General features: G+C 40.6%; 1 long non-coding RNA gene across 1 annotated transcript; it reads right to left on the bottom strand.

Moving 5' to 3' along the window:
• Window positions 1-1,832: 1,832 nt before the first annotated feature.
• LOC140613525 (uncharacterized) lies at window positions 1,833-3,396 on the bottom strand. Its single transcript, XR_012014520.1, has 4 exons — window positions 3,021-3,396; window positions 2,331-2,443; window positions 2,091-2,198; window positions 1,833-1,999 (listed from the first exon to the last, which is right to left on the bottom strand). It is a non-coding gene; the product is annotated as an uncharacterized lncRNA (long non-coding RNA).
• Window positions 3,397-15,628: the final 12,232 nt, after the last annotated feature.

The following is a 15,628-nucleotide window of genomic DNA, read 5'->3' as shown; positions in this document are numbered from 1 at the left end:
TAATCAAACGGTAATATGGGTGTTGCTGTATCTAGATGTGATCAACATCTATAATCAGTTGACCCTTCTTAAATAAAGAGATTATAAGGTGAGCAGGGCTTCATCCAGTCAGTTGAGGGCCCTACGAGATTTCCTGGAAAAGAAGAAATTCTACCTCAAGACTGCACCACCAACTCCTGTCTGAGTATTTAGCTTGCCAGCCAGCTGTACAGATTTTGGACTTTGGACTCGCTGGCCTCCATGATCACATCAGCCAATTCCTTAAAATAAATGTATGTATTTATGTGTGTGTGTGTGTGTAGTATGTATGGTCTATTGGTCAGTTTGCCTAGAGTACCCTAACTCACACAGTCACCAATATAACATTGTATGTTAATTATAGTTCAATTTAAAAAGACAGAGAGAGGGGTTCAGTTGGTGGCTCAGTTGGTGGGTCAGTTGGTGAAGTGTGCAACTCTAGATCTCAGGGTTGTGAGATTGAGCTCCACGTTGAGATAGAGAGAAAACTTAAAAATAAAATATTTTTTTAAATAATAAAAATAAAATAAAAAGAGAGAGAACACCAAAGATTCAATAAGTAAACAAATAAATAAATGGAAAGCCTGAGAAATCACCACATCCAAGAGAAGAACCTAAGGAGACATGAGAACTAAATGTAATGTGGCATCCTGGATGACATGCTAGAACAGAAGAAGGACATGAGGTAATTTAGGTAAAACTAAAGAAATCTGAAGAGAGGGACAGCTGGGTGGTTCAGTGGTTGAGCATCTGCCTTTGGCTCAGGGCATGATCCCAGGGTCCTGGGATCGAGTCCTATATCGGGCTCCATGCAGGGAGACTGCTTCTCCCTCTGCCTAGGTCTCTGTGTGTGTCTCATGAATAAATAAATAAAATTTATTTTTAATTTAAAAAATGTTTTAAAAATCTGAAGAGAGTATAAACTTTTTTTTTTAATTTTTTTTTTATTTATTTATGATAGGCAAACAGTGAGAGAGAGAGAGGCAGAGACACAGGCAGAGGGAGAAGCAGGCTCCATACACCGGGAGCCTGACGTGGGATTTGATCCTGGGTCTCCAGGATCGCGCCCTGGGCCAAAGGCAGGCGCTAAACCGCTGCGCCACACAGGGATCCCAGAGTATAAACTTTAATAATAGCCTAATACTGGTTATTAACTGAAAGAAACATATCATACTAATTTAAGACGTTAATCTTAGGGGAAACCAGGTTCAGGTATATGGGAACTCTCTGTACTACCTTTGCAATTTTTCTGTAAATCTGAAACCGCTTGAAAATAAAAAAAAATGAAAAGAAAAAAGAAAATTAAAAAACTTACTTTGAATAATACATATGAAGTCCACTCTTTCCAAGGAAACAAAAGAAAGTTTGGATTCAGACGCACTTTCCATAGGGTTATAGCTACCATGCCTCCAACAAAAATGAATAGGTAGAAAAATATGTAATACAAGGATAAATAGGAATATTAACATAATAGACAAAAATAATGAGTTACAGTTAGAGACCTATTTAGGAGATCATTGAATCAGAGTAACAAGAAAACCTGTTTGGGAGTTTAGGACCCAAAGAATCTCTTCATGAACTGTTTCTGGTTCTGACCCTAGGGAAGGATCTCTCCTCTTTACCTCTAGTTCTTCAAAGACTCCTAGTTCTGACACCAGGTGTGTGATCCACTGCATCCAGAGAATGTTGGGATTTCCACAGGTGAAAGAAAAGCAGAGAAGATTTCAAACCAGTGGTAGAAGGGAGATCTGGAACTTGCTAGAAGCTATTGCTGGATAAAGCTAGGGCAATGAAGCTGATACTAACCTCTCAGCCAGCTCTCTGCCTGTTGGAGGAGCCAGCAGACAGGAGAGATGACAGGATGAGACGGAGCAAGGTCCAGAGAGCCTCAGGAGAACTTATTATGGTTACACTGACACCTTAATTATCAAACAGCATATTCTTGCCTTTTCTTTGGAATGGTAAGTGATGCGTTCTATAACTGCATTGGAAATAAGTATAGGAAGAATGTTAGCTTCTCACTATCTGAAATAATACAAATAATATATATAATAAAGAAATAATAAGACAACCTGTAGCCTTTGGGATCCCTGGGTGGCTCAGTTGGTTGAGCGTCTGACTCTTGATCTCAGGGTTGTGAGTTCAAGCCCCGGGTTGGGCTCCAATGTTGGGCGTGGAACCTACTTAGGGGAAAAAAAAAAAACAAAAGAATACTCTTAGCCTTGAAGAATTTTTTGTTTTTCCATCTGGATGAAGCCTTAGAGATCATCTAGTTCATGCTCAGGTTTTGAAGATTAAAAAAGATGACTTACCCTAAGTCCTAGAATGAGTAACAGAGGTGAAAGTAAGACCCAGGCCTCCAACTGTCCGTCCAAGACTTTTTCATGGCACTCGACTGCCTGTCAGCTCAGAGTCGGCTTCAGCACTGTCCAACAGAAACACAATGCAAGCCACATGTGTAATCATTTATTTTCTTTTTTTTTTAAGATTTATTTATTTATTTATGATAGACATAGAGAGAGAGGCAGAGACACAGGAGGAGGGAGAAGCAGGCTCCATGGAGGGAGCCTGATGCGGGACTCGATCCCGGGACTCCAGGATCGTGCCCTGGGCCAAAGGCAGGCGCCAAACCACTGAGCCACCCAGGGATCCCCAATCTTTTATTTTCTAATCACCATATTTTAGAAAGTATAAAGAAACAGGTGTGAAATTGATTTTCACATGTTTTATTCAACCTAACGTATCTAGAATTATTTCAACACAAAAATTCATATTTTACAATTATCAGTGAGATCTTGCACATATGTTTTATATTCAGTCTTTAAAATCCAGGGTATCTTTTCTACCTGACAGCACTTACCCATTTAGACAAGCCACATGTTAAGCACCCAATAGGCTCCCGTGGCTAGCAGGTCCCGCGCTGGACGTGGGGGTAAGCTCTTGAGAGAACTGAGTCTGGGTGCAAGCCCTTCATCTGACCCACTGAAGAAGATAGCACTTACCTTTTACACCCGTGGCTTCTTAAATGAAGTTTTCTTGTATCAAAATACAATGCCCACATAGTGAAAGTCAGGTGGGAAGTTAGCGTTGGCAGGCGTTTCTGATGTCTTTAGACTGACTTCCTCAAAGCTCTTGAGGAAGGTGATGCTTATAGCCTAGATTTTCTCTTTGAATGATCATTATTGACATCACCTTCAGAGCATCCACACTCAATCAGTACAAGCTCCATGACACTAGGCCAAATTTTCAAGCTCCATAACACTAGGCCAAATTTTGAAAAGGAGGAGCTTTCATGCCACTAGAAGTATTCCATTTACCCACTTTTTCTCTTATCCACACTCCTAGAGCTTCTCTCCTCCCTCTCAGCCTCAGCTGAACATTTACTGTCTTCCTGTTTTCTGCCTGTCAAATCCACAGAAAAGCAGAACTTGTTAAAACATACTGTAAAGGCTGATGAAAAGTGGAAGTGTTGCCTCCCCGAAGGGAATGTGTATCTACTTAAAATAAAAACAAAACCAAAAAAACCCAAAGCTAAAGGACTCAAATATCCACTGTGGAATGATAGGTTTTTGGCAGAAGCAAGTAGATAGATCCCTTGGTATTTCTGAAATGGCGTGGTATAGCTCAGAGGTCAGCAAACTATGGCCCTAGGGGCTAAATTCTGGCCCATTGCCTTTTTGTTCAGTCCACATTTTTAAATAGTTGACAAAAAAAAAATCAGAGAAGAATCGTATTTCATGACAAGTGAAAATCATATGAAATTCAAATGTTGGTATTCATAAATAGTTTTCTGGGGACACAGCCATGCTCATTCGTTTGCATATGATCTACGGCTGCTTTCAGCTACAACAGCAGGGCTGAGCATTTGCAGTAGAGACAGTATTGCCCACAAAGCCGAAAATATTTACCATCCATCTTTTTACAGAACAGGTGTGCCAAACCCCGGTTCAGGTGCTTACCTATATCGCCTCCTTATAGGTATACGTTGTGCATCTAGAACATTTTCTTAGGGCTACGAAACAGGTCTATATTAGTCACAGAATTTCATGCCTGTTTTATAAAAGCTTAGGAAATCTGCTCATTGAAAAAATTATGTAGAAATCCGAATTGTCCATTAAAGACTCCCACAGTGACCAGACTGCCCTCCAATTGTGCGTAGAAGGATGGTTCTACCTAAGGATGACACCTTTATTATACTGGTCAGGTAAAGCATGGAAGATTATCAGGGTGAGAGCTGTTTGGGACTCCCTCTTCTGCTTCCTTTGTTTCTACTCCCCTTCTGTCCCTCCCTCCCTTTCTCCTTCCTTCCTTCCTTCCTTCCTTCCTTCCTTCCTTCCTTCCTTCCTTCCTTCCTTCCTTCCTTCCTTCCTTTCTTCCTTCCTTCCTTCCTTTCTTCCTTCCTTTCCAGTCTAGCTTCCCCACAGCTCAAAAAGGGCAGTGACCCCTTGCACCTGGTAAAGATGTCCCTGTAGATTCAGAGATCTCTGTTTGCGCCAAGTGCCAAGAAAGCGGTTCAACAAGTCACTGAGTAATGTTTTCTCACAGTATCAACTTGCATCAACTTAATCCTGAGCACAGACGACACAGTTAATTCAAGGACAATACGTAGGGATCCTCGAATATGCACGTTCACAGGGCGGCTGCTGCGCCAGGTGGGTATGTAAACGGGATTGGCAGGCCCGGAGAAGACAGGTGCTCATCACGTACTTAACATCTACGCAGCACCTACTATGCGGCAGGAACTCTGCTAAGTGCTTTATGTCTTTTACCTCATTTCACCTTTGCAAGGAATCTACAGGGCAGATACTACTGCTTTCTCTGTATAACAGATGAAAAAGCCCAGACTTAAGAGGTGTTCACCTGCCCAGGGGCACACAACTGGTGGGTAGGGAGCCAAGCTAGGATCCACATTGGGTTTGTCTACGTCGTGGGGTATATTATTAAGCATATGGTAGTGCCTTTGTATTCCCCACATACATATATATTTTTTAAGATTTAATTTATTTGAGAAAGAGAGAACCAAAGGAGAGGGAGAGGGAGAAGCAGGCTCCCCGCTGAGCAGAGAGCCCGATGCGGGACTCGATCCAAGGACCCTGAGACCACGACCTGAGCTGAAGGCAGATGCTTCGCCCACTGAGCCACCCAGGCGCCCACCATGACATATTTTCATATTGTATACTTTTCTCTCGCATGTGTGCAACCTTCCACCCGGGGTGCCTAAGGCATTTCAGGGAGCAGTGAGAGTAGGAGTTCTGGATTATATAACAGGAACACAGAAGGAGAGGGAGAGTATTCGGCTTCCAACATCCAAAATCAGATTTTCAATTCCTTAGCAAGACAACAGGCTTGAAAGTCAGGCTTTGTCAGTAGAGAAAAGGGTTTTTTGTGCTTTCTTGCTTTTTAAAAAATATTTTTTTTTATTTAAAAAATATATATTTTATTTATTTATTTATTCACAAGAGACACACAAAGGGAGGCAGAGACACAGGCAGAGAGAGAAGCAGGCTCCCTGCAGGGACCCTGATGCAGGACTCGATCCCAGGACCCCGGGATCACGACCTGGGCCGAAGGCAGACGCTCAACCACAGAGCCACCCAGGCGTCCCAAGAAAAGGGTTTTTCTGAATTCTCTTCTGTCCTCCTTTACCACATCAAGGAATGTGTCTGGAGGACTGGATCACAGACGTTCAGGGAGGAGAGGTCTAAGCCTGCTCTTTCTCCTTTCAATGGCCTATGGAGAGAAGGACAGAGTCAGAGAGGCAGGGAGAGAAATGTGTCATGATCCTTCTTCTCTGTCCTAATGTCCTTGAGAAAAGAGTAGTGGTAGATAAGGCGGAGGGAAAACCTAAATTTGAGGGGTTTCTGCTCTCCTTTCTGCTGAAGACTGGGAAGGAACCACCTCTCAAAGTGGAAACCACCGTTTGCACCAGCATGGAGACAGCCATGTTGAAGGAAGCTCAGAATGCAACATGATTAGGCAGGAGGAGGGCCTCACTGCAGGCCCCCTGAGGACATCTGCTGCCACATGGATATGTGGGGTAGGAGGACTAGGGCTGTGTGATCTGGACATGAGCTCAGAGTTTGGTTGAGGGATTTGCCAACAGCATACATGTCCATGGTGTCATCGGGCCCAGGGAATACCAAGGCAGGGTTGAGGTGTTAGTGAAGAGAAGGGTGACTTAACCGAACCAAGAGAGAAGACCACCCTCCTACTTCAGCCACAGACACCCACAGAAACCCTGGGGGCTGGTCCAGCCACCCTCAGGCATAGCCAGTCCAGGATGTGGCCTGAGGATCTCACAATCCTCTACCACAGAGGCTCCCATCACACTCCTCCCACTCATTCTCCAAAACACTTATCACCTTCTGGTAGAGGGGGCCAGAAATCTGACAAACTTGAGCAATTGTCCCCAAAGAAACAGAATATTTTAAGTCCAAAAAAACTATTTAAATTGTTGGTTTGAGGGAGCCTGGGCGGCTCAGTGGTTGAGCATCTACCTTCGGCTCAGGTCATGACCCCAGGGTCCCAGGATCGAATCCCACATCGGGCTCCCTGCATGGAACCTGCTTCTCCCTCTGCCTGTGTCTCTGCCTCTCTCTGTGTCTTTCATGAATGAATAAATAAAATCTTTTAAAAAAAAACTGTTGGTTTGAATTACACTATTTAATTAGACTAAATATAACCTTCCCTCACTAACAAATACGATGGCTGGGGCGGGGGGGAGTTGTAAAGACTATCATAGAGGTTATAGAAAAAAAAATCACTTTATTTTTCTCAGTCAAAATCTGAGCATGGTGTGAGCACATCTGTCCCATCCCAAAGCCCATGCTGTAAACCCTTGCATTCCACTGCTAGCATTATGCTAACGGTAAAGCTTCGATCAAAATCTTAGGAAAGTGAACCATTTGAACATTCCCCAAGCATCTTTCTTAGCTGAAGTGATGGCAGAGGGTATATCGCCTATCATAATAAATAATAATACCTTTCTTATTGAGTGCTGTGAGAATTAACTGAAGATTTAGGATGAGCCCGACTAGAAATGCTGTGTGTTTTTATTTTATCATCGTTTTTATTTTCTACAGTAACTATTGTTGGCTGACTCCCCAGCATCCATCTGTCCCTTTCTCCCAGGAAGTACCAGCCGCACAGCTTAAATGGGATTGAGCCCATTCCCAGCTCCCGGCGTGGGCCCTGATTACTGAATCCATCAAAGGAATCCCTCCCCTTGTCACAGTGGTTGGTACAGCAGTGGGCAGAGATTCTAAATTGGTTCCACCAGAAGGAAAGCTGGCATTTCTATTTGATGTTTGGGGAGGAAAGCTCTCTCTCTCTCTCCTTTGTATAGTACAGCGAGTGAACTTGGGATCTAAAATCGCAGCAGCCAATTTTGGTACTACATTCTTTAGGATGTTCTCAGATTTTCTGATGTGAGGATCATTTTACATCCTTAAAAATTATTGAGCAACCACAAAGAGCTTTCATTTATGTGGATTACATTTATCAATATTTACTGTATTAGAAATTAAAAGTGAGAATTTAAAAACTGTTAACTCATTTAAAATAATACTGCCGCTTATAGGTTAATATAAATAATGTTTTTTTAATGAAAAAAATAACCAAATTTCCCAAAACAAAACAAAAATCAGTGAGAGAAGTGGCGTTGTTTTTTATATTTTTGCAAACCTCTTTAATATCCAGCTTAATAAAAGACAGCAGGAATTCTCGTGTCTGAGGTGTTCGATCTGTTGTGAAAACACATCATCTAACCTCTGGAAAACTCCACTGTATGCTCAGGACAGAATGGAAGTGAAGAAGGCAAATAATGTCCAGGTGTTTGTATTAGCTTTCTATTGCTGCTGTAACAAATTAACTCAAATTTAGTGGCTTAGAACAACACAAATTTTACCTTATGCTTCTCAGATCAGAAGTCCAAGATCGGTCTCACTGGGCTGAAATCAAGGGTCTGCAGGGATGATTCCTTCTTGAGGCTCTAGTAGATTCCATTTCCCTGGCCTTGCCAGCCTCCTTACATTCCTTAGCTCAAAGCTGCTCCTCTATAGTCAAAACCAGCAATGTGGAATCACCGGGGTTGCTTCTCTGATTCTGCTGCCCTGTCTCCTCCTCATAAGGCCCCTGTGAGGACACTGGGCCACCCACATACCCCAAAGTAAACACCCATCTCAAGATCCTTATTCACATTTGTAAAACCCCTTTTGCTTTTAAAGTAACATATTCATTGGTTTAAAGAATTAGAATGTGGACAACTTTGGGGGACCATTACTCAGCTTAGAATAGTATTATTATAAAAATACACTTGCCCTCAGGGATCCACTAAAAGGATGTCGGGACCCCAAGGGTCCTTCTTGGCTGCTCTACAGATCCAAAGTAATACTGGTTTAAACAAAATAGGAGTATTTTCTTCCCATTTTACAATTGAGGCATAAGCAGTTCAAGGCTGGCATGGTGGTTCCACAGGGTCAAGAAGGATTCAGAATCCTTTCTTCTTATTCCACCTTAATCTGTAAGGATTCAAGATGGTTTGTCTTCAAAAGTGTTGCCTTAAAAAATAAAAAGTGTTGCCTTCGTCTGTACGATTCAAGATGACTCAATGCCACATCTAAAATCTGTCCAAGGGGAAGGAAAAAGGGGTGGAACAAGGTTCAAAAACTGTTTCCATCCCTTCTGCTCTTACCTGGTCACCCAGATCTGGTCATGTGGCCACACTAGCTGCAAGGATGCTTGGAAAGATAGCTGGACCATCATGGATCCAGCTAGAAACTCCACTGGAATTGGGTATTCTCTACATCCATTCTCATGAAGAAAATCCAACCTGATGATAGAAATTACCAAGGACCGCAGAGCCAAGAAATTCTCAGAGATGACACTAGGCCAAACCTTACCTACAGCCTACCTCTGAGCTTTTCAGTAGCATGAGCCAATACTTTTTCTTTACGTTAAAATCTATTTGATTTGGGGTTTCAGCTGTCTGCAGCCAAAAGCTATCTATTTCAGTGACTATATGGTATTTTCCCAACTAAAAAGTGAGAATATAGGGTTTTACAAGTTTATGTTGCACTAAAGGGACAGTGAAACAGATTATTTAAAATTGAAACTGTTGCAAAGAAAATGGGGGTCAGTGGGGAATAACCACTAGTTTTAACACTAATTGTGACATAATCTCCTTGTTAGCTGAAAATCTAACAATAGAAAGCTTTTTCTGAGCAGCCTTGAGAACTATGGATTCATGAATCTAACTTCTTTACCTAGACAAGCTATAAGACTGTAACAGAAGATGGTATCACTCAACACAAAGGCAATCTCCTGGGGGCTGGCACAGAGTCTTTATGGTATCAGAACCCTTGGCTCCTCCCACCTTATTTTACTTTCCTAGAGTGGATGCCTGTATCTACATGTTCTAAAATAACTCACCACCACATCTGAAGTATCCTCAGCAAGAAAAATAAAAGCAAGATCATTCCCCAGCCCTGAAAGGGCCATGAATTTTCATTAAGGAAATTTATCTATCACTAACCCTTTAGATTTTCCCAGAGGAAAGGAGAAGGAGATGAAGAAGAAAGAGGAGAAGGGGAAGAAGAGGAAGAGAAAGGAGGGGAGGAGGTGGAGGGCAATCATTTATACAATTTAATTTGAATTTTAAACAATGTTTTTTCCCCCAAAGCTATAAAATAAAACAAAACATGAATAATAGGATTTGGGAATGTTGAGGTAAAGGCACATTTTAGGTCATCAATCGGATGGATGGATGGATGGATGGATGGATGGATGGATGGATGGAGTGAGATGCTGATCTATATTATGAACCAGGGATTTCGTAATTCGTACCCCCTGCAACTCACAATAGACATGGGAATGTCCCATTCACACTCTTGGATGTCAAACTTTTCCCTTTATAGACATGGGGGGTGGGGAATGTCTAAGAAATTGAATATAAGAAAATGAATTATCTCAAATTAACAGGAGAGAACCGAATATCTGCAGATAGGAAAGGGTTAACCAAGAAGTCTTAGCCTTAATTGCTGAATCTGGTCTCACTTAATATCTTAATATTAAGAAGAAGAACTGCATAGTCAAAACTTTATTTATGACAACATTGTTTGGAGAGTGCAAAGACAAGCCAATGGGACCAGACACTATTTGAAGATTTTTCAAGGCTCTATAAATGTTTAAAGCAGAAGATAACATTTGAGGGTTGATAACTCATTTAAATTAAAGATAAGGTAATGAATTTTTGAGCTAATGATTATGTTGCTAAGGTATGTAGAATTCACAATAGCCTGTCCTCCGATCTTGGCTGCCTTTCCTTTGCTGGGTTAGCTGTGATCACAAAAGTGTTACAGTGAAATATTTTTTAATGTTTACTGGAACAAAAGAGAAAAGCCACTGGGACTCCTCTTTTTGTTTTTTTTTTTTTTAAGATAGAACAAAGCAGCACTCACCATAAAAGTCAATTATTAATTAACATTAATTAATTTGGTCAAGAAAACTCCTCCCTTTTCAATAAAGGGAGTCAATTTTTCTTCCCTTTCATACCCAAGTGCCCATGATTAATATGTTCTTTCCCTCTCTCTTTCTACAATTCTGATTATAAGGTAAAGAATACATTTAAGCTGGCACTACTCACCTATTCAATCTCTTCATAATGAATTTAACAAATATCCAATGACTATGAATAGTAATAATACTAGGGCATGCAGTTCTTAAAATTACAATGGGTTACATTCCTTTAAAAGGTATAATAAATCAAAAGATAGTGAATCAAATCTGATTTTCTTATAGGAACAATGTTACAACAGCAGGGTTATGTTTGTAACCCATTGCCTGATGCTATCTGTCTGTACACATATTTTTAGAAATGACCACAGCATTCACATCTAACCCATTCTAAATGATATGCCCATGTACTATACAATAATACGCTTTTTAACGTGTAATAAATGAGTGGCCAAAGCAGTCCAAAAACCAAAGTACAAGGATTATATTTATTTGAGAGGGCCTATGGATGGCAAGATGTCAAGCCCTCAGTGAGGCTCCGAGGGCACTGTTGAACACTCCTAGACGTGATCGTGTGCAGAGATCAGGAGACAGAGTGGTTCCTGGGAAATGATCTACGCCAAGTGAGGAGAGGTAAGCCCACTGCTTCACCTCATACCTGAGACTGGGGGTAGGAGTAAGATGAGGAAAGAAGAGAGAAGCTGAGGACATGAGCACCTGGTTACACCAGACGGTGTCTCCTTCTACCCAAGCTTTGGCTGGTTCTGGGAACCTCCTTTACAAGGCTTATATGCTTTGCTTATTTTAGCTGCTTATTTGCTTATTTCCTCTGTTCAACAGTAGAAGTAGCACTGTCTGCCTGTCCTATGAGCATATCCAGAGGAAAAATAGAATTTTTGCCACCAAACCCTTTAAAAATCTTCATAGGGGACGCCTGGGTGCCTCTGAGGTTGAGCATCTACCTTTGGCTCAGGGGGTGATCCCAGAGTTCTGAGATCAAGTCCCACATCAGGCTCCTTGCAGGGAGCCTGTTTCTCCCTCTGCCTGTGTCTCTGCCTCTCTCTGTGTCTCTCATGAGTAAATAAATAGAATAAATCTTTAAAAAATAATAATTATAAATAAAAGTAAAAATCTTCATAGGTCAGGGCTATTGAAACAGATGCAAAAGGTAAAAGATGATTATAATTTCTCTTTTTATCTAAATCTATTGATATAACTCAAAATTCTATCTTAAATATCTTGATTAGCTTTGTTGACAAGTACTATTGGAATGGTGGAAGGGAACTTTAATTTTTATTCTGTATATTTCCATACAATGTAACACACACTCTCTCTTTTACAACGAGCATGTGTAACTTATAAAAAGTAGAAAGTGAACATGGGAAGGACAGAATAGAAATGGATTTATTTGAGCCAAATTAAGGGAAAGTGGAAAAGAAAATGAAATAGATATGATAGAGTGAGATCTTGATGTGAGATCTCGATACAAGATCTTGAGTATTGGGTGGTGAATTTGGGGCTTCATCTACTTACCCACTGGTTTTTACTCAAATTAGATCAATGAGAATTTACAGTAAGTTCTCAGGGATGGGAAGGAAAGGAGTTTGCCTGTGGGAACAGTTTGTTCCAGGACTACCCCCAATTCTGCAAGTATAGACCCATAGCTGACAGTAATAGCAACCCCTTTTCCTTCCAGAAGAAATTCTCCAAAAGCCTCAATGGTCACTAGCTGTAATAATGCTGACTACTTGACCCATCTGTGATTCCAGGGTAAGGTCATAGCATACTAGAAAGTTAACAAAGGGATAAAGTGTTGAAAATACTATTTTCAGACAATTAACTTGGCAGCTGTATATAATATGAATCAGAGGCTACAGTAGTAATAGGCAAAATCTCTAGAGAGAACATGGAAAATGGCATTTACTGAGCACATACTATATGCCAAGGACTTACATTTCTTACCTATTTTAATTGTAAAATATCCTCTTCCTTCCAAGATAGGAACTATTATTCCCATTCCACATTTTTAGAAAGAGTGATTAAGTGGCTTGACCAGATTCTCAAGGAAATAGGTTTGAAGAATCAGGACCAGGGCAGAATTAGCTTTCTGGGAAGGAAAGGATGTAGCTGAGAGACACTGAAGATGGGAAGGGGATTTGGTAACTCTAGGAGAACGTTAAAATGAATGGGGAGGGCTGGCTGGCTGGCTCAGTCAATAGAACATACAACGCTTGATCTCAAGGTCATGAGTTCAAGCCCCACATTGAGCTCAAACCTAATAAAGAAAGAAAAAAAAAATGAAAGAGGAATTGAGACTGATTTCAAATCCCCAAGGCAGGCTGCTAAGTGACTGATGTGGACAAAGCTAGGGAAACCAGAAGATGAATTTGTAAGAAAGAAGTAGCATTTTTCAACATTATCAATAAAATTGTATTTTCAGAAATCAGGCAAGACAATATGGTATACATTGAAAAGCAGGCCTCTTCCTCCACTTTCCAATCCTACTCTCAAAACACAGTGACTAATAACTGCTTCTTATGTGTTCGTCCTTGAAATTTTATTGTACATAAATATGATCAAACACTACCAGCTCTTATTTACATGGCCTTTAGTAGCATATTTTTAAGATAGAGTTTTCCAGATATGCCTTATTTTTCTTAAAAGCTATATCATATTTCAGGGTATGAATGTTGCTACACATACTTAATTACAGAGAACAAACTGATGGTTACCAGAGGGGAGGCAGGTGGGAGGATGAGTGAAATAGATGAAAAGGATTAAGAGTACATTCAGGGTAATGAACACTGAATAATGTATGGAATTGGTGAATCACTATATTATACACCTGAAACTAATGTAACACCATACATTAATTATACCAGAATTTTTTTAAAGATTTTATTTATTTATTCATGAGAGACACACACACAGAGAGGCAGAGACACAGGCAGAGGGAGAAGCAGGCTCCATGCAGAGAGCCTGATGTGGGACTCGATCCCAGGACCCCAGGATCACGCCCTGAGCCAAAAGCATACATTTAACCACTGAGCCACCGAGGCATCCCTATACCAGAATTTTTTTAAATGTACATATATCTTTATTTGCTTAAATGTGCATAAAGAAACTAGAGGGATATGGAATAAACAAATACCAGAAGTTATCCAGAAAAAAACTAGAGAGAGAAGATCAAGGGTGGGAGAGAGAGTTTTCACTATCAACCTTCTTACATGATTTTTAAATTTCTGTACCATGTTAATGTATTTATATTTTCAAATATCTAAATAAAAACAATTTCAAAAAATAGGGGGAAGAAAAGAATACTGCTACATTTAAACAGTCTGCTCTGATTAGTACTTTGGCTCTATTTAGCAGAATTGTTTTTGTAGGGTATTGTCGCTGCTATCATTGTTTGCAACTTACAAAACATTGCCACAATGCAAATTCTTATATTTGATTTTTTTTACATATTTATGAACATGTATCTCTAAGACCAATTCTTAGAAGTGGAAGAGTTAGGTCAAATAATATGTATTTTTAAAATTCTAATAAATGTCCTTTAACTGTTGATAAATATTACCCAAAAAATAGTATTACTAATAAACACCTATACTCACAGAACACAAAGGGCCCCAATATTCCACATTCTCATTAGAACGAATAATTTCTGACTTTTTTGTCTTGCCAGCCTGACCCATGAATAATGTGACTATGTGTTTTGGTTTTAAGTTGCTGTCTGCTTTTAGACATTCTTAGTCTGGGAAGTTGCAGTGTAGCTTGAACGGGAGCATTCTTATAGGCAACTGGGAGTATAGGATCTGCACTTGAATGAGTGGAGAGAAAGATAGATGCTGATTTTGGAATCATGACTGTAAAGAGAATAAAGTTCTCTAGAAGAGTAAACGTAGAGTCAGGAAAGCAGAAGAACAGTATGAAGCCCTGGGGACCAGAGGTGATGGCAGAAAGAAGAGCAAGCTATAAGGAGATTGATACAAGGCACAGAAGAATCTAGAGAACTCAAGATTATAGACAGCAAAGGAGGAGAGTTCCAGAAACGAAGTAAGAAGTGTAACATGTGGCATCAGGAACTAAAAGAATGGCCAAAAATTAGCCTTTTGTTTTGGAAGAGAAATAAAAATGGATTCACTGAGTCTTAGGAGTGTCCAGATGTTGGGACTCTTGTGGACTCTTAAGGTGTCTTGTTAGAAAGCGTGACTGTTTACAAGAAAATTTTACCATGACGAAGCTGGTATGAAACCCAGCCAGCCCTTTAAAATCCTCCAAAGATGAAGTTGGCTTAATTCCCGAGTGTTTAAAAATGTTGGCAATGAAGTGGAAGGGAGTTTAACATAACCAGTTTGGCCTTTTCATCCCAGTGGACTCGGCACACTCATTATTTTACTGGGAGTCCCACCTGCAAAATGAGGATGGGGCTGGGAGGGAGGCCTGCAGTGCTGAGGGCAAAAGGTTATGATGTTATCTTCATCACATAAAATGTAATCCTTCTTTCCAGTATTGCTATAAGAAGTCTTATCACATGACACATACAATAAAGCAAATTGAAATAACAATAAACAGTAAAGGAAATGTGACTTAGGCCTGGAATGAGAGTCGTGAGCCACAGGTGACTGTCCTCAGGTTTGTACAAAATGTACTTCCTGCCCCGCCCACCTCCCTGTTCCTCTGAGGATGGGTTTGCCCCCAGGAGGGTCTCTCTAATCCAAACTCTTCCAAAGGAAGAGCTTCCACCGGAGTGTGTGCTACAGGATGGTTTCTTCTTTTCCCTGTGTGCGCCCTCCTGAGTCAAGTCTCCAGTGGGACCAGAATAAAACTCACCAGAAGGTTTAATTTGCTTCTGATTGGTGATTATCAGTTTGTGGGAATCTTTTTTTATCCATTTGGAAATTTGAGTTTCCGTCTAGTGTCTGGTCTCAACACTAAGAGGGATTACTAGAGATTCATATTAAACTGGGAACTGTTTTCTTTGGTGGATTGGAATCCTTGTGTGTGTGTGGGAGGGGGGAGTCAGTCTTTATGAATACACAAAGGAATAACTGTCTTATTTCCTAAATCCTGAAGGAAGCAGAGGAAGATGCTCTGT

Source organism: Canis lupus, chromosome 21, assembly GCF_048164855.1.
Source record: "Canis lupus baileyi chromosome 21, mCanLup2.hap1, whole genome shotgun sequence".
Classification (NCBI taxonomy): domain Eukaryota; kingdom Metazoa; phylum Chordata; class Mammalia; order Carnivora; family Canidae; genus Canis; species Canis lupus.
This window is presented reverse-complemented; position numbering and strand designations above follow the sequence as displayed.